Genomic DNA, 22,070 nt, shown 5'->3' on the forward strand with positions numbered 1-22,070 from the left:
CATTTACAGTTGAGATAATTTAGGCACAGAGAAATTAAGTGATTTGCCCAAGGTCACACAGCAGACACGTAGCAGACCCAGGATTAGAATCCACTTTCTTCTGTCTCCTAGGTCCTGCTCTATCCACTAGGCCATGCTGCTTCTCACGATCTCATCCTGTAGCCATAGATCTTACACCATCAGCAGAGATGATCTCCGGCAATGACTAAGAAAATCTGAGTGCTGAAAGACACTCACTAATAGCCTGAATATGTGGCCTAGTTTAAAGAGCGTGAACCTGAGGGTCAGGGACCCAGGCATTCTAATCATTGTTCAACTCGCCTCCTGTGTGACCTTGGACCAGCCACTTAACTTCTCTGTGCTTTAGTTTCTTCATCTGTAAAATGGAATGATACATTCCTCCTCTCCACTGTCCCCCTATTCCCTCTCTCTGCCCTACCCCTCCCCCTCCCCACAGCACTTGTGTATATTTGTATATATTATTTATTATTCTATTTATTTTATTAATAATGTGTATATATTTATGATTATATCTATTTTGATGGTATTGATGCCTGACTACTGGTTTTATTTTTCTGTCTGTCTCCCCCTTTTAGACTGTGAGCCCGTTGTTGGTCAGGGATTGTCTCTATCTGTTGCCAAATTGTACATTCCAAGCGCTTAGTACAGTGCTCTGCACATGGTAAGTGCTCAATAAATACAATTGAATGAATGACTGAATGATATACCCGCTCTTCCTCACTGTTGCATTTTGAGCCATCTGTGGGACACAGATGGTGTCCAATCTGCTTATGTTGTATCTACCCCAGTACATATTTCAAAGCGTACTTGGCACATAATAAGCACTTAACAAATACCACAGTAATTATCATTATTATTATCCTAAGCCAACTCCATAATGATATTGTCTCCATCACCAATCCCACTAGGATGAAGCAACACGCTGTGACAAGGCCGGTCTGGTACAATCCATCCTGTGGTGCCCCATTGAAGTTCACTCATTCAGTAGTAATTATTAAGTATGTACCCTGTGCAGAGCACTGAAGAAAGCGCTTGGAAAAGTACAAGACAACAATATACAGTGACAATCCCTGCCCACAGTGAGCTCATAGTCTAGAGGGAGGAAAGTTGTAACTAAAGACCTGGAATCTAGTGTACAAATGTTTCCCGCCCACCAGAAAACTCTGCCAACTTAACAGACTATGAACTTCATCAAAAGTCTTGCAGACTGATGGTCTGCCAGTTGTGCAAAGTTCTTTTTGGGCAAACTTATTTACATTTTTTATGGCATTTGCTAGGTGCTTACTATGTGCCGGGCACTGGGGTAGGTAGAGGCTAATCAGGATGAACACAATCCATGGAGCTCACAGTCTTAGGCCCCATTTTACAGATGAGGGAACTGAGGCCCAGAGAAGATCAGGGACTTGCCCAAAGTCACACAGCTGACAAGTGGCAGAGCTGGGATTGGAACCCACGACCTCTGACTCCCAAGGCCGTGATCTTTCTTCTAAGCCATGCTAATTCTCATCTATATCGCTTCTACATCTTTTTAGTACATCTGGAATCTGTACAACAATATATCACTTCTACATTTTTTTCCTACAGTCTGAAATCCCTCTGCCACACCTTATATCAAGATCGTGAGGCAGGATGGCCTAGTGGACAGAACATGGGTCTGGGAACAGAAAGATCAATAGTAGTAATAGTATTTATTAATCTTATTCTGTGCAGAAAAATCTACTAAGTGCTGGGACAAAATGCAAAGGTGGGAATTAAACATGGTCCCTGTGGCTTGGGGGCTCGCAATCTAGGGACAGAAGTCCTTAGTATGGTCCTTGGAAATTTGTAAGTAATTAACAAATATAATGAATAAATAACAATAAGACCTATGTTCTAATCCCAGTTTTGCCACTCTCTTCTTAATAATAATAATAATAATGTTGGTATTTGTTAAGTGCTTACTATGTGTCAAGCAGCGTTCCAAGTGCTGGGGTTGATACAGGATAATCAGGTTGTCCCACCTGAGGCTCACAGTCTTAATGCCCATTTTCCAGATGAGGTAACTGAGGCACAAAGAAGTTGAGTAACTTGCTCAAAGTCACACAGCTGACAGGTGGCAGAGCCGGGATTAGAACCCATGACCCCTGACTCCTAAGCCCGTGGTCTTTCCACTGAGCCATGCTGGATGCCACCTCACCTCTTTTGACTCCAATTTCATCATTTCTAAAATTGGAATAAGAGAACCACTCCCCCTACTTGAGATTGTGAGCCCCCCGTGGGGCAAGAACTATGTCCAATATGATTATCTTCTATCTGCACCAGCACTTGGCACCTAGCAACTACTTAATAAATGCCACCAGTAACGGTTGTTACTTTAATGAACATATCCCCACATGAGGCCAATGCATATTGAAATTGCAAGTCTGCTAGCTCTCTGTTTCTGGTAATGAAATCAAATGATTGGCTCGGGCAGGGCTTAATTTTGCTGGAGTTCAACTCTGGCACCAGTGGGCAGAGCATCTGTGGGCAGAGCGATGGGATCTGTGCCAGTGCCACCTCCCCTTTGGGTAGAGCCTGGAGAAGTCTAAGCACATCAGCGCTAACAGTGTTTCTGGAATGAGAAACTCTCTTGCCACTGCCCGCCCAACTCAACCCCCGTGTGAATCTCCCGACCCAAAGAAAAAGATTTTGATGGTGGGGACAGGCAGAGGATACCAACCAGGATTTGCCCCCTGGGGCAGAGTACAATCCTAAATGTTAAGGCTACATTAGAGTGGCTATACGTGTGTATGTATGTTATTTATATGTCCATCAATCTCTCTCTCTTTCTCTCTCTCTAAATACACATGTATTTCCATCCTAATCTATATACCAATACACAGAGAGAAACATCATGGCCTAGTGGAAAAGCATAGGCTTGGAAATCAAAGGACGGGGTTCTAATCCCAGCTCTACCAGTTATTTGCTTTGCTACATCAGGCAAGTCACTTAACTTCTCTGTTCCTCAGTTCTTTTATCTGCAAAAAGGGATTTCAATACCTGTTCTCCCCTCTACTTAGGCTGTGAGCTCCATGTGGGACAGTGTTTGGCACATAATAAGTGCTAAGAAATATCACAATTATTATTATTACTATAGAAGTACATCATGAAGGACTATGTAAGAACAGGATTAAATGGAGGCATCAACTTTTGAAGGCAGGGATCATATCTATCAATTCTACTTGTCAACTGTGTGACTGTGGGCAAGTCACTTAATGTCTCTGTGCCTCAATTACCTCATCTGTAAAATGGGGATGAAGATTGTGAGCCTCTACCCCAGTGCTTAGAACAGTGCTCTGCACATAGTAAGCGCTTAACAAATACCAACATTATTATTATTATTATTGTGTTGCATTCTCCCTAGTGCTTAGGACAGTGATCTGCACACAGTAAGCACTCAGTTAATACTATTGTTTCATTCATTCATTCATTCATTCATTCAATCATATTTATTAAGTGCTTACTGTGTGCAGAGCACTGTACTAAGTGCTGCGGAAAATACAGTACAACAATAAACAGTGACAATCCCTGCCAACAACGAGCTCACAGTCCTGTGGCGGGGGGAGACAGACATTAATACAAATAAAATTACCAGTGTATACATAAGTGTTGTGGGGCTGGGAGTTGGTGGGGGGTGGAGAGCAAAGGGAACAAGTCAGAGCGATGCAGAAGAGAGTGAGAGATGAGGAAAAGTGGGGCTAAGTTTGGGAAGGTCTCTTGGAGGAAAAGGGCCTTCATTAAGGCTTTGAAGTGGGGGTCGGGGGAGAGTAATTGTCGGATTTGAGGAGGGAGGGCGTTCTAGTCCAGAGGCAGGATGTGGGCCAGGGGTCGGCGGTGAGAGAGAGGAGATTGAGGCACAGTGAGAAGGTTAGCACTAGAGGAGCGAAGTATGCGGCCTGGGTTATAGAAGGAGAGAAGCTAGATGAGGTAGAAGGCGGCAAAGAGATGGAGTGCTTTAAAGACCGCGTGTCCTGCTGAGTTTTTTAAGAATATGTGGGTACTATATATTCACATCTGTAAATATTCCTAACTGGGATAATGATCTGCATTATGAGGATCAGGCTTGCTTGTGTTTTCTGTGGCACTACACAGAAACAGACTCCCTGGACCTCTGATAATGGAGGCCCAAACTGGTCTGGGTATGCTGCTCATTCAGTCGTTCACTGGGTCTTCATTGAAGCGGACAGTGCCCTGCTGCCTTGCCACCCTCTGGCCCACGGACTGCTATCATCGAGGAAATGCTCATTAGCCTAGTGCAGAAACGTGAGATCAGTAAATCCAGGTAGATTCAGACAGTGAATTAAAAACCTTGAGAAGGTTGTTGCCTCCAAAGACCAGCTGACCTGTTTTGCCTCAGTTAGTTATTCTGATCCCCTCTCATGGTCGCACCTGGAGAGTTTCCAGGACTCTACCAGTCTCGACTAAGGGAGGGAGAGCCAAACAGAGGCCTGTCCCTTCCATTCCTACCTTGGGCAGTGGCTAGAGAATGGAAGGCAATCTGCTACAAGTCAAAACTCCCCTGTGCTGGTTAGCAGGGGCATGGGAGAGAATCAAGGTTGGAGACTGAAGTTTACTGTGCAGAAGGAGGCAATGGTAAACCGCTTCCATATTTTTACCAAGAAAACTCTATGGATCCACTACCACAACAACTGCAGATGGAGGCGGGACACTCTGGGAGAGATGTGTCCATGGTGTCGCGTGGGTCGGAGAAAACTCGACTGCATAAGACAAGACAAAATAAGGGATTCTGATGCAGATTAAAGCTCTCTTCTTCAATCAGTCAGTGATGTTTATTGAGCACCTACTGTGTGCAAACACCGTACTAAGCATTTGGGAAATTACAACAGAGTTGGTTGACATGTTCCCTGTCAACAAGGCGCTCACAGCCAATAGGGATTGAGTGTTTACCGTGTGCAGAGCACTTTACTAAGCGCTTGGGAGAGTGCAGTACAATAGAGTTTGTAGAGATGCTCCCCACCCATAAGGTACTGTTTCCTCCTAATATCTTCCTCACTCCCCTGACATCCAGAGAGTTGACTTTTCTGTTTTTCCCCACAGACCATCTGTTCCATACTTAAACCAGATGAGGCAAAGAATCAATCCTTAGGTTGGTGGGATGCAAACAGGGAACTACCTTTTTCCACCCAGCTTCCCAGAAGATCAGCCCACCCAGTCTATTTTGACTGTTCAGTCCATGGATAATTGCAGGATGGCTAAGGAACTATTCACCAAAGAAACCTCAACATTTCTGGATAATAGTATTTAATTTCCTCAAAATGAAAAAGTGTTATTACCGTGCTCTTTTGATGTGCCATGGCCAGTTTAGGTCACTCTGAACTGGTGAATGGAAATCTTTCCGTAGTTCAGTTGCAGATGGAGTCCAGAAAGACTTGAAAACAACCATTCGCAATAACTACGGGTCCAAGAAAAAAAAAAAAAGATGATCTCAATCGCATTTGGGTCTGGAGTTTATTTAGCTCAACTTCTCGGCCTAAGCACAGTTTCTCAATTGGGAGCTGCTTCATCTTTTCTTAAAAGGAGGTGGCAGATATTTATGCTTATATGTAATTACCCATAGCCATGCATGAGGAAATTGTAAACAAAAGAAGGAGTTCACCCACGCTGAGCGAGAGAGCCTGTCTGTCTACCTCCAGCTCTGCTCTGCCTGCTGAGACTCAGTGCCTCAGAGCTGGGGAAGGAGAAGAGGGAGACTTGCAGGCCCATCCCCAATGCTCCTTCCACCACCATTCTGCACTTTATTTGGTGACAGTTTTTAGAGGGAGGAGGAGCCCTGGCTTCGCTCCACATCTTTCCTTTCCAACAACCTCATTTCACAATCCTAGTAGCTAGCTCCATTGTCTCTATCGACCTCTTCTGCAGATGAACGGAAAACCGAGAATGTGGAGAGAGATCTTTTAAAAGTGATTTTCAAGGCCGATCCCAAGAGACTTTGCCCGGCCAGAGTTCATACTATTTCAAAACCATATATTGTTGGTGGTAGACGGAGTGATAGTCATAGTCTATTCAATCTCATCTTCATTTTACAGATGAGGAAATGGAGACCAAGAGTGGTTATATGACTTGCCCAAGGTCACACATTAGGTCAGTGGTGGAGTTGTGACACTAACCCAGGTCTCCTGAAACCCAATCCCATCCTCTTTCCTCTAAACCTCCTGGAGTAGTATGGTGTTTATTTAGTGCTTAATCTAGGCTTAATACAGTCCTGACCACTGAGGAAAAAACAGGATAATCTCTTCAGACTAGGCCCCCTTGCTACATTAAAGCTACATCCCCTCTGGGTGTTGATTTCACGTGGCCCAGTGGAAAGAGCCCGGGCTTGGGAGTCTGAGGTCGTGGGTTCTAATTCTGGCTGTGCCACTTAACTGTGTGATTTTGGGCAAGTCATTTAACTTCTCTGTGCCTCAGTTCCCTCATCTGGAAAATGGGGATTAAGACTGTGAGCCCCACTTGGGACAACCTGATTACCTTGCATCTACCCAGCGTTTAGAACAGTGCTTGGCACATTGTAAGCACTTAAATACCAAAATTATTATTAATTATTATTTCCTTTTCCATACATGAGACAGTGAGTCTTGCCTCTTTCTACCACAGTAGTAGGTATAGCGTGAGGACAAATAAGGTACTTAGGTGACAGCATTTGGAAAAATAAAGGGCTATATAACTTCAAAGTGACATCTCTCCCAAACATGTCAACTCACTTTGCCGTGAGCCCCAGGTGAGTCAAGGACCAGTGCTGCCCTCAAGGAATTTACAACCTAACAAGAGTTAGAGTAGTGACCATGTATCAATTCACGCAATTCAAAGAGTATAATTTTTCCAAATGAGTAGCAATAAATTATTTTATTACTTATTGTAAGAAGTACTGGGGTAGATACAAGATTATCAGGTCAGACAAAGTCCCTGTCCCAGTGGGGCTCATAGTCAAAAGCCTCTTTGCATTACTCACTGATGATAATGATGATGAGTGATTTCTTGGAAAAGTTGCTGTGCTTCTCACTGCAGCCAGTCTTGCTAAGAATTTACTCCCCATAACATTCACTCAATCGTATTTATTGAGTGCTTACTATGGACTCTCAGGGTTGCACCTGGAGAGTTTCAAGTACTCTACCAATTCCAATTATGGGAGGGAGGGTCAAGCAAAGGCCTACCCATTCCATTCCTAGCTTGGGCAGCGGCTAGCGAGTGGAAGGCAATCTGCTACAAGTCAAAACTCACCTGTGATGGGCAGCAGCAGCATGGGAGAGAGTGGAGGGTGGAGACTTGAATTAACTGAACGGAAGAAGGCAACGGTAGACCGCTTCCGTATTTTTACCAAGAAAAGTCTATGGATCCACTACCAGAACAATTGCAGGTGCAGGTGGGGCGTCCTGGGAGAGGAATGTCCATGGCGTCGCTATGGGTCAGACCTGATTCGATAGCATAAGGTAACAACATGCAGAAATGCAGTAAGTTTGATTTTGCTGTTCCAATTATTCAGATGAGAAATGGAGGAGGAGGAGGATGATCATCATTATCATCATCCTTCAAAGGTATCTTGAGGTCTTACCTAAACATAACAATGTATTTGACTCCACACAAATTACTGGAAAAGATGATGACCTTGTGGTAGACAACTTTGCTAAAGACAGGACAGAGCTATAATGCGACGGACAATTATACAAACTTGTAAGCTCGTTGTGGGCAGGGAGTGTGTCTGTTTTATTATAATCTCCCAAGAGTTTAGTACAGTGCTAAGCATACAGTAAACACTCAATAAATATGACTGACTGATTACTAAAAGATATCTGAATCAAATGAAAAAAAATCCCACTTTGGATTCAATACCAAGGTCAGAGAGTACATATTACAACTGGAACTAAAACTCTTAGTCTTTGAACTTCCTTTCTGTTTTTCAGTTTCCTAAATTATGTCCTGCCCTTAAAATGTCTCCTGAAGTGCAATGGCTATTTGTCAGTGATTTTGGAAAAAGATAGGGTTTGATCATTAAAACCTGCAGAACCTTTTACAGATTTATGATGAGGTTTACTGTCATTCAGAAAAAAAGAAATATCTTGTAAAATCTGTTTGGAATCAAAGTCGAACTAAAAGTTGTTAAAATAAAGTAAGCTTTATGACTTTTTACGTGAAAAAGGACTCTATTTATGTTGAGTTGACTGTATTTGTGGTTTCTAGGGAGCGGAACGTATAACAATTAGAAGCACATGTTGTTACATCTCATCTGGACAAATCTCAAGAGGCTCCAAGCTTTGCTGGCTAATGAACATGTCCAAGAAGGGCATTTGCCAAAGAACTTTTCTGCCAGGTGAGTTTGGGGAACTGCACTGATGATGCAAGAACATATCCACTATCTTAATATTCTGTAGCCTTAGTTACAATTTCAGTCTGCAAATCGGGAGGGTTACATCACCTATAACAGCACTTTCAACCACATATCTTCCACGAGAAAGTGCAAATATATCTCCAACTAATTTCACGTTCAAGTGAGGAGCTCTCTTACTAACTTCAATTCAATCCCTTACTCAATTAAAGTTATTCACGGCACAAGGCAATACCTAGTAATACCCAGGGCCCAATAAAGCTCAAGGAAACCATGACCTGACAGGTAATCTTCAAAAAGAGAAGGGCTTTGATGACAGGGAGACCTGTGGCAAGGAGGATTTGAAGAGGGAAGGAAGTCCAGGCAGGAGGAAAAAGTGTGAACAATGGAATGGAAGTGGGAGAATTGAGAGTGAGGTATTCTAAGGTAAACTTGAGAGATGTGAACTGTATGAGATTGAGTGTAGTGGGTAAAGAGAGCAGTTATATAAGAAGAACAGAATAGAGAGCCTTGAAACCAATCATCGGTGAAACCATCATAAGACTGTGAGGAGCAGAGCAATAGGAAATAACTGTGTAAAAGTTGATTTAATGTACTGGAGTAACGGGAATTAGAAGTTGAATGGTCCTCCTAAGTATCTAGCTAGGATGCGACTTTAGCACCGAAGAGAATAGAATTTAAGATTCTGTTTTCTTTACAGATAGGGTAACTGTAGTTTTATGGATTTACGGATTTGCTCAGGAAACCAGAGCAAGAGCTTATTTAATGTCAATTGCAGGAGATCGTGCTGTTCTTCTTTTGAGCTGCATCTATTCATTTTTTCTTCTGTCCGCTCTGTTTATTACTGCTTGGATTTTCCCCCATTAAATCAAATTAGAAAGTTAAGAGTTCTTCATTAAAGTCCAAACATTGGCATTTTTATTAAGAACTTTGGGATAATAGAAGAAAACCAAATAATGAGGTTTTTTTGGTGTTTTTTTTTTCCTCGTGCCCCAAATTCTAGAACCTTTCAGAGCAGATCCTATTTTAAATTTCCCATTTAAAATTAGGCCACCTCCTTGTCTTTTAGAACTATAGATAACTAAAAGATATTTTAAAAAATAGTTAACATTAGTGGGCAAGGCGACACCCCAATAAAGGGAAAAAACTTCAACGAGTGTTGTTCATCCCCTTTTCTAATGTAGTCTATTAAATTACATTCTGAGCTCTCCTTTCACTTTTAGAGAAGCAGCGTGGCTTAGTGGAAAGAGCCAGGGCTTGGGAGTCAGAGGTCATGGGTTCTAATCCCGACTATGCCGCTTGTCAGCTGTGTGACCTTGGGTAAGTCACTTGACTGCTCTGTGCCTCAGTTACCTCATCTGTAAAATGGGGATGAAGACTGTGAGCCCTATGTGGGACAACCTGAATACCTTGTATCTACTCCAGTGCTTAGAACAGTGCTTGGCACATAGTTAGCGCTTAACAAATACCAACTTTTCAGGTAAGCTGTTTTTAAATGAACCCGCTAATAATCTAACAAATTGCTGCTTTCTCTATGCTGCCACTAGATATCAGCTACATTTTGCCTCATAGTGTATATTTATTTGGTTGAACAAATATACAATGGATGTGAATTATCTAAACTGAATAGTTACCAGAACATAGGATTGTTCGAAAAATTGAAAGAATAAAATGGCTGCACAAGCAAACAAAATATGATCTGTGTCTGCCTGCAATAGACAAATCCAATTTATTTGGCTAACTGAACTTTCAATTATTATGAAATAGTCTTGGTTCTGATCAAATTGGATAATTGATGTTCAACTTAAAATGATGATGTTTGAAAGTTCCAGGTGATACGGAATTACTCCTACCATTTCCATCATCACCTTATATGTAGATAGCCTGAACCCGTTGCTGGGTAGGGATTGTCTCTGTTGCTGAATTGTACGCTCCTAGCACTTAGTACAGTGCTCTGCACACGGAAAGAACTCAAGAAATATGACTGATTGAATGAATAGCCTGTTGATTCAAAGATGACTTTAAGACTGAAGAAAAACTATTTCTCTGTGTGCGGAGCTTAAGCATGACAACATGAAATGGGAGAGTTTTTAAATGTATCCCTTTTTAAATGGTATTTGTTAAGCTCTTACTGTGTACCGGGCACTGTTCTAAGCGCTGGGATAGATACAAAGTAATCAGGTCGGACACAGTCCATGTCCCATATGGGACTCACGGTCTTAATCCCCATTTTACGGTTAAGGCAACCGAAGCACGGAGAAGTGAAGCGACTTGCCCGAGATCGCACAGCAGGCAAGAGACATAGCTGGGACTAGAATCCAGGTTCTTGACTTTCCTTCTGACTTCTGTTGTAGCCACTAGGCCCTGTTGCTTCTCATGCTGCAGTCGGTTCCTAGAACCCACACTGGTCTTTTTGGCCAGACTGAATGAACCATAGGTGAACTTCACCTCCAAAAGTGTAGTCTTTGAGTACAGAAGATCGTTCTGTCATGTACTGTCATTATTATTATTGTTGTTATTATTGTTGGTATATCTGTAAAGCACTTATTATGTGATGAATACTGTACTAAACGCTGGAGTAGATAAAAGATAATCAGGTTGGACACTGTCCCTGACCCACAAGCAGCCCCCAGTCTAAAGAGGGGTTCACAGTCCATGTTTGTCCTTAGTCTCCTGGTTTATGGCTTAGTCAATCGCTGTTAATATGTGACACGGTTTTGGGTTATTTTGACTCCTAGAAGGTACAACTGATAGCCCCTTCATGGAGGAAATGGAGGAGGACCACTTACTGCTACAGTTTACACCCACTTGAAGGAGGAAGGGATGTTCATTAGACATGTGCTGCTCCACCTTACACTTTCTCTCCCCTCTCCTCTCCGTCAGAGTCACTCCCCTTTTTCCTCCTCATCTTGCTGGAATTTTTGTTCATCTTTTGTTTTTCAGCTTTACCTTTGCCATTAGATTGAGAACCAGAATGGCTTAGTGGATAGAGAACAAACCAGAAAGTTAGAAGAACCTGGGTTTCAATCCTGGCCCTGTCACTAGTCTGCTGTATGACCTTGGGAAAGTCACTTCATTTCTCTGTGCCTCTGTTACCTTATCTGTAAAATGGGAATTGAGACTATGAGGCCCATGTAGGACATGGACTATGTCTAAACTGATAGAGAAGCAGCATGGCTTAGTGGAAAAAGCATGGACTTGGGAGACAGAGGTTGTGTGTTCTAATCCCTGCTTTACCATTTGTCAGCTGTGTGACTTTAGGCACATCACTTAACTTCTCTGTGCCTCGGTTACCTCATCTGTAAAGTGGGGATTAAGACTGGGACCCCCACGTAGTGCAACTTGATTACGTTATATCTCCCCCAGTGCTTAGAACAGTGCTTGGCACATAGTTAGCACTTAACAAATACCACTATTATTATCATCTTTATCTGCCCCAGCACTTAGTACACTGATTGGCATATAGTAAGCGCCTAGCAAATTAATTTAGTAATCAATTCATTCACTCGTTCATACTTATTGAGCACTTCCTGTGTGTAGAGCACTGTATTAAGTGCTCGGAATGTACAGTTCAGCAACAGATAGAGACAATCCCTACTCATCAACGGGCTCAAAGTCTAGAAGGGAGAGACAGACAACAAAACAAAACAAGTAGACAGGCATAAATACCATCAAAATAGATATACAGAATTATAGATATATACACACCATTAGTAAAATAGAGTAATAAATATGTACAAATATACACAAGTGCTGTGGGGAGGGGAAGGGGGTAGAGCAGAGGGGACAGTTGGGGCAATGGGGAAGGGAGGAGGAGCAGAGTAAAAAGGGGGGCTCAGTCTGGGAAGGCTTCCTGGAGAAGGTGAACTCTCAGTAGAGCTTTGAAGAGGGGAAGAGTTAGTTTGGCGGAAGTGAGGAGGGAGGGCATTTCAGATCAGTAGTAGGACATGGGCCAGGGGTTGACGGCAGGACAGGCGAGAACGAGGTACATGAGGAGGTGAGCGGCAGAGGAGCGGAGTGTGCGGGCTGGGATGGAGAAGGAAAGAAGGGAGGTGAGGTAAGAGAGGGCAAGGTGATGGAGAGCTCTGAAGTCAATAGTGAGAAGTTTTTGCTTCGTGAGAAGGTTGATAAGCAATCACTGGAGATTTTTGAGGAGTGGAGTGGAATGCCTAGAGCGTTTCTGTAGAAAGATAATCCGGCATAAATGGCAAATGGCATAAATTTATGCAAATGGCAAAAAAAGTCAAGAGATGCTGATTCTAATCCTCTTGTCTGTCTGTATCTTTGGGCAAGTCACTTAACTTCCCTTTGCCTCAGTTTCCTCATCTGTAAAATGGGGCCTAAATACCTGTTCTTTCTTCCTCTTAGACTATGAGCCCCTTGTGGGCCAGGGGCTGTGCCTGATCTGATTATCCTGTCTCTATCCCAATGCTTGGCACATAGCAAATACCACATTATTGCTGTTATTATCTTGCAGGGCTGGAACCATGTTGGTGATCATTAGATTTTAAATTATAGTGAAAATTCCTGAAAACCGGTTGAGGGGCACACTCCATTCAGACGTGAAGAAGTAATAGTCTGGCTTTTTCCCATTGAGGAATGAGCTCCCACTGATTATTAGGTCCTTAAAGAGACAATGCTACCCTTTCAAGGCCTAGGAGATCCTTTGGTCTATTGTGGTTGCATCCGTGGGAGGCAGGAATGAGTGCATATATTAGGGTAAATGCTTCCCTTGCTGCCGGGAGGATAACCTGGTCATTGAGAATAGAATTTATTGGGGTTATATATGGGAGGAATAAAACACGTAGAGCAACGCTTTCGTGCGGTGGTCTCCTGCAAAGTGAAGACTAAGCGATATTATAAACCATACTCTGAGAGCGTTCTAGGTAGAATCTCAGATATCGGGGGGACTCAGTAAAACTCCAGCAAGTTTCTTGCAGGGGAAAATAAAGCTACTCACAGTGATTGGGTTTATTTCGGTGTCGTTTTTTGCGTTGCCGCTTGTCGTCCCATGTTTACGGTGAGATGTAGCTCAAGTCCTCAGGATCCGAGCGGACATGAGGTTTTCATCAATAGAAAATGGAAGCAGATGATTCTTCATCTTTTAAAGCCGGTGACGTGTGCGGGATACTGACATCACATGGTACCTGTGTTGAAATCACCTTGCCACCTTGCCTTTTCCTTGGCACAGGATGAACTCCAGCTAAACAGTATCAAAGTCTTTCTTAAAGGGATGATTTTGAAGCTTAGGAATTTTTATTCTAGGGGTTTCTGAAAGAACTGTGCAAACGATGGTTGAAAATCTCATAAACTCAGAAAATGTGTTTTTAACTGTTTCAAGCTGCAGATGGCCGTTAGGTATAGGGAGGCAAGCGTTTGAAAGTTGAAAGTTCAATATTTTGAATTTGAAATAAACTCACATGAATTCATTCAGGGTTCTCACTCACAGGGTTAGGAAAAAGTTGGAAATTTTGAGTTATTTCTTAATTAATTGTCTTCTCTTAAATATAGCATGGAAGTGGCTATCACAGAATGAATTTCAACCCCTAGGAAATTTGGGTTGTTTTTTTTTTTTTTTACTTTTTTTTAAGGTATTTCTTAAGCACTTATGATGTGCCAGACACTGTACTAAGCACTGGGGTAGATACAAGCTGATCAGGTTGGACACAGTCCCTGTCCCATGTGAGGCTTACAGTCTTATCCACATTTTTCAGATGAGGAAACTGAAGCAAAGAGAAGTGAAGTGACTTGCCCAAGATCACACAGTAAACAAATAGCAGAGGTGGGAGAAGAACCCAGGTCCTTCTAACACATAGGCCCGTGCTCTCTCCGTTGGCCACGCTGCTTCATTTTCATGAAATATAAGTGAGGTATAAACGTATCTATTTCCATATATATATTTACATACAGCATGATTTAATAAAGAATAGTTTGTTACATTTGGGTTGATCCTAGTAATTTTCTACGTGTTTATAGAGCTAGTTTGGAGTTGCTCAGTGAATTGAATCTTCCAGATAATGAAATGGGGCCCAATGAGAAGAACCGTTAAATGTTTCAGTGCGTTGCTTCCCTGGGAAATGATAAGTCCCTTTTTTGCTTCCTTTTGATGAGAGGGCCATGTCTGCATGGGTATTCTGCCAAGGATCAGTTTGGTTGAAAATGTAATGCTTTAAATTAGTTGTTGTTCTAGACATTGTCTGGCTTAGGACAGTGGGAATCATTGACCCTATTATTCTTCCATTCATTCATTCATCCATCCATTCAATCGTATTTATTGAGCACTTACTATGTGAAGAGCACTTACTAAGTGCTTGGGATGTACAATTTGGCAACAGATAGAGACAATCCCTGCCCAACAACGGGCTCACAGTCTGGTTGTTGGGATGAGACTCTCCTTTTGCCTCAGTGCTCAGTGGTGTTTGTTCTCCACATTCCTCCCATGAGCACAAGGACTGCCTTCATGTATGCTCTTTCCTTTCCAACAATCCTATAGATGTCACCCAAAAAAGGGTAGTGGTAGTAATAATAGAAATAGTAGAAGCAACATTTACTGAACGTTCATTTGGTACGGCACATCTTACTGGCTTGTGGGAAGTACAGAATGATCAAATGACACATTCCCTGACCACAAGGAACTTACCCTTTAATTTGGGGGACAGACACCAACTTATTTACAATACTGTGAATATAAATGAACTGAGCAGACATATACACACGAGTGCTAAGGAGGGTGTAAATGAGCTCATAAGTACTGGAGCACATATGAAGCCAGGAGATGTGCAGCCGAGAGAGAGGACGCTTCCACAGTCCCTTGGGAATAAAATATAGTCTCACCCCAGTCCCTATCTCCACTGTTCTGTCGTGGCTGAGGCTTCCTGAGGGCAGGAATCATGTCTACTGATTCTTTTGTCTCCTCCCAATAATAATAATAAAAATATCGTATGTAGTCCCCAGTGGACCAGGGGGCCCTGGGCTGAGGGACACATTGGATCAGGAGGCCCCGGGGTGAGGATCACACCAGACCAGAGGTGCCCAGGCTGAGAGGCCACAGTGGACTGGGGGCATAAAATGGGAAGAGTGGGAGGGACTCAGCTTATTCCACCTGGATTATGACATCAGCCTCCTCGCTGCCTCCCAGCCTCCTGTCTTTCCCCACTCCACTCCATACTGCACTCTGCTGCCTGGATCATTTTTCTACAAAAAGCTTCTGGACATGTCACCCCGTTCCTCAAAAAACTCCGGTGGTTGCCCCTCCACTTCCGTATCAAATAAAAAATCCTCACCTTGGCACTCCATCACCTTGCTCCCTGCTACCTCACCTCGCTTCTCTCCTTCTACATCCCAGCCTGCACATTTCGCTCCTCTAATGCTAACCTTCGCTCTGTGCCTCGATGTTGCCTGTCTTGCTGCCGACCCCCTAGTCCACATCCTGCCTCTGGTCTGGAATGGCCGACAGACAACCACTCTTCCCCACTTCAAAGCCTTATTGAAGGCACATCTCCTCCAAGAGACCTTCGCAAACTAAGCCCCATTTTTCCTCATCTCCCACTCCCTTCTGCGTTGCCCTGACTTTCTCCTTTGCTAGTGCCCCTCCCAGGCCCCAAGCACTATGTACATACCTGTAATTTTATTTATCCCTTTTCTCTCCCCCCGTCCCAGCCCCAAAGCACTTATAATTTTATTTATTTGTATTGATGTCTGTCTCCCCTCATCTAGACTGTGAGCTCATTGTAGGAAGGGAATGTCACTGTTTATTGCTGTATTGTACTTTCCCCAGCGCTTATTACAGTGCTTTGCACACAGTAAGGGCTCAATAAATGTGATTGATTGAATGAATGAATGCCAGGACTGTACTAAGTGCTGGGATAGATTCAAAGCAAATCAGGTTGGACACAGTCCCTGTCCCATGTGGGACTCACAGTCTCAAACTCCATTTCACAGATAAGGTAACTGAGGCATAGGGAAGTGAAGTGATTTGCCCAAGGTCACACATGGCCTTCTGACTCCCAGGCCTATGCTCTATCCACTGCACTTTAGTGCAGTGTTTTGCACATAGTAGGTGCTCAATAAATACAATTGATTGAGAATTGGGGCTAAGACAATCATTTCTCTCCCACAGCCTAGGGCCCATGTTAGGGGTTGAAAGGAGCAGGGGTTGTCAACATTCTCCACCTCCTTCACACCTCTGCTACTCCAAGTAGGTACGCCAGGCTTCTGGGCTGAAATAAATCATTTCATGGGACAAGTTGCAGGTTGCTAGCTGCTGACAACCACTCACAGCCTAGTAGATAAGGCAAGAAGTCAAGGGGTCAGCAGGCATGAGTATTATTCCTGGCTCTTCCCTGTTGCTTTTCTGCTACATAAATACAGGAATCAATCAATCAATCATTCAATCAGGAGACTCTCAATCCAGGAGACTCTGTTATCATTAGTTTGAACACAGACAATGACTTAGCGAATGACGGAAGCAGTGCCGACAGAAAATAACAGTGCACCGAAGAAGGGTTTGGGGAAATGTGAATGATGTTAAGAGATCTGAGAAGGTTACTAAATAGGTTGAGGGATGTGCCTACATTTTCCCAAACCCTTCTCATATCCATGCTATGCACTCTACTGTCAAAAACCAGATTTCAGTGCCTGTACAGTGCCTTCCCACTAGATTGTGACCCCAACAGTGCTTAGGGCAGTGCTGGGCACCTAGTAAGTGCTTAATACCTTAATTATTATTATTATAATTTTGTGTAGGGAACCTGCCTACCGACTCTGTTACACTGTATTCTCCCAAACAGTACAGTGCTCTGCACACATTAGGCACTCAATGAATAAATAAAGCTTGATAAAGCTGCCTCCTGTCTCTCCCCACTTCAGTCCATACTTCACTCTGCTGTCCAGATTATTTTCCTACAAAAACACTCAGTCCATGTTTCCCCACTCCTCAAGAACCTCCAGCAGTTGTCCAACCACCTCAACATCAAACAGAAACTCCTTATGATCAACTTTAAAGCACTGCATCACCTTGCCCTCTCCTACCTCACCTTGCTACTCTTTTACTACAACCCAGACTGCACATTTCGCTCCTCTAACGCCGACCTACTCACTGTACCTTGATTTTGTCCATCTCACCACTGACCTCTTGCCCACATCCTGCCTCTATTCTGGAATGCCCTCCCTCTTCATATCTGACAGACAATTTCTCTCCCCAGCTTCAAAGCCCTATTGAAGCACACCTCCTCCAAGAGGCTTACCTGACTAAACCCTCATTTCATCTTCTCCCACTTCCTTCTCCATCGCTGACTCCCTTTATTCACACCTCCATCCAGTCCCACATCACTTATGTCCATATCTGAAGTTTATTTATTTTTATTAATGTCTGTCTCCCCCTCTAGACTGTAAGCTCGTTGTGGGCAGGGAATGCATCTGTGATATTGTTTTGTTATACTCTCCCAATCACTTAGTAGAGTGCTCTGCACACAGTAAGTACTTGATAGATTTGACTGATTGATTCCTACGATTGACTGATTGCCCTCAAAAAGCCCATTAATGATGACGGGGGTGGGGCGAGTGGCCAGATACATTTACTTTCACTCATTCATTCAGTCGTATTTACTGAGCGGTTACTGTGTGCAGAGCACTGTACTAAGGGCTTGGAAAGTACAATTCAGCAATAAAGATAGATAATCCCTGCTGCTAGTGGTTTACAACCTTCTGAAAGATCTCAACATCTTCAAGGTGAGCCTTATTTTTCAGTTCATTCATGCATTCATTTAATCGTATTTATTGAGTGCTTACTATGTGCAGAGCACCGTACTAAGCGCTTGGAATGTACAGTTCGGCAACAGATACTGACAATCCCTGCCCAATAATGGCCTCACAGTCTAAATGGGTGAAACAGACAGCAAAGCGAAACAGAACAAAACAAAACAAGTAGTCAGGTGGTGGGGAAGCAGGGGCTTAAATCACTCTGCACAGCAAATCACTGCTTTTTTCTGGGCAGTAAACTGTAAGCTCACTGTGGGCAGGGGATGTGCCTACTCATTCTGTTATGTTGTACTTTCCCAAATGCTTAGTAGTGTGTTATGATCATCGTAAGGTCTCAGTAAATACGATCGATTGATTAAACACGGAATGCCCAAGATTTGCTTTGCCCTCCAATCCATCATTAGGTCCCAATTCAGAAAAGTGGTGTTAAACTGCCAAACAAATCACCAGTTTGTGTTGCCCTCAATGGTCACAGCCTATCATTGACAGATGTTTGCTTGCATCACAAAACTACCACATAGTTTGAACCATTTAGCAGTCCATGGACAATTGAATCCCACATTGGGAAGGGCAAAGTTATTGCTGTTCTCAGTTAAAAGTTCAAATGTGGGCAATCTTGTTCTTGGGAATAAGAGGAGTTCCCCACTCTCATGAATAACACATCCCACCCCAGATTAAATGCAAAACACTTTTTGCTGTTTGTATGTGTTAGTATGGTTCTCGACTCATCTTGGAGAAAAACTGAATAAGCCGTGCATTACATTTCAAGAAGCTGTGTTCATGGTCAATAAAATTTTTCTTCAAATAATTGCCAGGCCTGCTCTTTCCCCTGTGAACAGAATCAACCCAATTCTCCCCTTAGAGTATAGAAGGGCTTTAAAGAGTTATAGAAGACACCCTGAGCATCTCTTTGAGGCACATCTGCTACGTTTATCCTAGGGAAGTGGCTAACTCCAAGATTTTCTGCAGGACACGATGATACCTTTAGACTGTCTAGAGAAGACATAACCATCCCAAGGAATCCCATGTGGGCAACGCTCTCCAGATTTTTTCTCTGATCATCCTGGCACAAATTCCCTTTTTAGAATTCATGCATGGCGGTTTACACAAATGGTTCCACCAAGCTTAGAAAAGCATGTGTTAGTCACTTTCTATAATATATACGTCAAAACTGTGCTCTGCACATAGGAAATACTCAATGAATACCACGGATGATTCAAATGCATGTGTGTTTGTGTGTATGCATGCATATTTACAGAGACTGTTCTGATGAGATCTTTCTTCATCAGAGCAATGAACAAGGGGGAGTGGTTTTTCAGTCATCGAATTGCGGCAATCAGGTCTTCGAAATCTGCCCAGCGGTAGAAGTGACAACTGCTCTCTCAAATAAGAGGCCCCAGAATAATTTTTCATTCTTAACCCTTGGTGCATATGTGTATTCATTCAGTCAGTATTTATTGAGTGCTTACTCTGTGTAGAGCACTGTACTAAGCACTTGGAAGGATACGATAGAGTTGGTAGACATGATCCCTGCTCTCCAGGAACTTACCATCTAACTGGGGAGAGAGGCATTCAGATACATTAAAGATAGGGGGAAAGGAAGAGTATAGGTACATGCACTTAAGTACTACGGGGCTTGGCGGGTGGGGAGAATATTAAGTGCTTAAGGGGTACAAATCTAAGTGTAGGGGACAAAAGAAGAGGGAGCAAATAGGAGAAGTGAGGGCTTAATAAAAGAAAGTCTCTTGGAGGAGGTGTGATTTTATGTGGGGTGAGTGGTGGCCTGTCAGATAGGAAGGAACATGGAAGTCTCAGGCCAGAGGGAGGATTTGGGTAAGGGGTCGGGGTGAAAGAGTTGAGATCCAGTTTTGGCGAAGTGAAGAAGGCAGTGTGTAGGAGATCAGAGAGATGAGGTAGGAGGGGGAGAGCTGATCGAGTGCCTTAAATTTGAGGGCAAGGAGTTTCTGTTTGGTGTGGTGGTGCAGGGGCAACCATAGGAGGCTTCTGAGGAGTGGGGAGACATCGACCAAAGATTTTTTGAGAAAAATGATCCAGACAGCAGGGGGAAATATAGATTGGAGTGAAGGAGATCAGTAAGGAGGCTGATGAGTTCTCATGATGGAGTAGAATAAGTGCTTGAATCAGCATGGCATTTTGCATGGAGGAGAAAGGGAAAATTCTAGAGTTGCTGTGAAGACAAAACTGACAGGATTTGGTGACAGACTGGATATTGAGTCGAATGATGGAGACGTTATGGTTGATGTTATGACGTGTGATGGAATGATAGTGTTGTTCTCAGTGACGGGGAAGACAGGAGGAAGTGACAAAGGACTAAATAGGGTCACTACTCTGTTTTCACGAGCACAGTGGGCAAAGATGCAAGAGATTCTCTCTCCATTTCATATACTCATGGATACATTCTCACCTTTAACAATGTCATCTTTGAACTGAAGGCCATCTCTGTACATGTATTCCACTGTAAAGCAGTGTTGTGACCTAGGTCCAGTCTTGTTTACCATACCTTCCTTTCCCTCAACTTAAAGTGGCCATGAGCATCCCAGATCCCAAATTGATAATCCATTGATTTGTCTTATATAGCGTCTGGGATACTGACTTCTGCAGCTGCAATATCTCCAGATAATAACAACAATAATAAAAAATAATAACAATAATAATTCATTTGTTAAGTTTTTTTATGGTATTTGTTAAACACTTACTATGTACCAGGAACTATACTTAAGTGCTGGGTAGTTACAAGCTAATCAGGTTGGACACAGTCCCTGTCCCACATGGGGCTCACAGTCTTCATCCCCATTTGACAAAAGAGGTAACTAAGGCATAGAGAAGTGAAGTGACTTGCCCAAGGTCACACAGCAGACCAGTGGCAGAGTCAGGATTAGAACCCAGGTCCTCTGACTCCCTGGCCCAGGCTCTTCCCACTAAACCACGCCACTGGTCCCAGTATTTATTATGTGCCAAGCACTGTTCTACTTCTACTACTAATAATGATGGTATTTGTTAAGTGCTTACTATGTGCCAAACACTGTTCTATGCACTGGAGTAGATACAAGGTAATTAGCTTGTCCCACGTGGGGGCTCAGAGTCTTAATCCCCATTTTACAAGTGAGGTAACTGAGTCAAAGAGAAGTTAAGTGACTTGTCCAAAGTCACTAAGCACTAGGCACTGGGGCATGTACAAAACTATCAGGCCGGACACAGTCCCTGACCCACAGTCTAAGGGGGAGGGAGAACAGCTGATTAATCCCCCTTTTAGAGATGAGGAAACTGAGATACAGAGAGGTTAAGTAACTTACTCAAGGTCACATAGCAGGCAAGTGGTGGAGCTGTGATTAGAACCCAGGCCTCCTGACTCCCAGTCCTGTACTTTTTCCACTAATAATAATAATGATGATGGTATTTCTTAAGCACTTACTCTGTGCCAGGCACTGTACTAAGCTCTGAGGTAAATACAAGATAATCGGGTTGGACACAGTCCCTATACCTCACAGGGCTCACAGTCTTAATCCCCATTTTAGCTGAGGGAACTGAGTCACAGAGAAGTTAAGTGACTTACCCAAGGTCACCTAGAGGAGTGGGTGATGGAGCCAGGATTGGAACCCATGACCTTCTGACTCCCAGGCCCATGCCCTATCCACTAGGACCCACTTCTCCTAGACTTTAAGCTCCTTGAGGGCAGGGATCTTGTCTTTCAACTATATTATACACTCTCGATGACTTAGTTCTCTGTTAAAAGTAAGTGCTCAATAAATACAATTGATTGATTGACTGATGGATTAATGGGAGCTCAAAAAAGAGATGGTTGATTTGGTGATTGCAGCATTATCTGTTAAAGCTCTGAAAATAGTTCTCTGGGTGACTCCAGAAGCAGTGTGGTTTAGTGGATAGAGTATGGGGCTGTGTATCTGTCCAACAT

The 22,070-nt window shown here is 43.1% G+C and overlaps 2 non-coding genes across 2 annotated transcripts; both read left to right on the top strand.

The window, feature by feature from the left end:
* The first annotated feature begins 4,410 nt into the window (after positions 1-4,410).
* On the top strand, positions 4,411-4,548 carry LOC114810869. The gene has a single exon (XR_003758559.1). It is a non-coding gene; the product is annotated as a small nucleolar RNA SNORA7 (small nucleolar RNA).
* A 2,579-nt stretch (positions 4,549-7,127) lies between these two features.
* Positions 7,128-7,265, top strand: LOC114810472. The gene has a single exon (XR_003758171.1). It is a non-coding gene; the product is annotated as a small nucleolar RNA SNORA7 (small nucleolar RNA).
* The last annotated feature ends 14,805 nt before the right edge of the window (positions 7,266-22,070 follow it).

The sequence above is a fragment of the Ornithorhynchus anatinus genome, chromosome 3, assembly GCF_004115215.2.
Source record: "Ornithorhynchus anatinus isolate Pmale09 chromosome 3, mOrnAna1.pri.v4, whole genome shotgun sequence".
Taxonomy (NCBI): Eukaryota; Metazoa; Chordata; class Mammalia; order Monotremata; family Ornithorhynchidae; genus Ornithorhynchus; species Ornithorhynchus anatinus.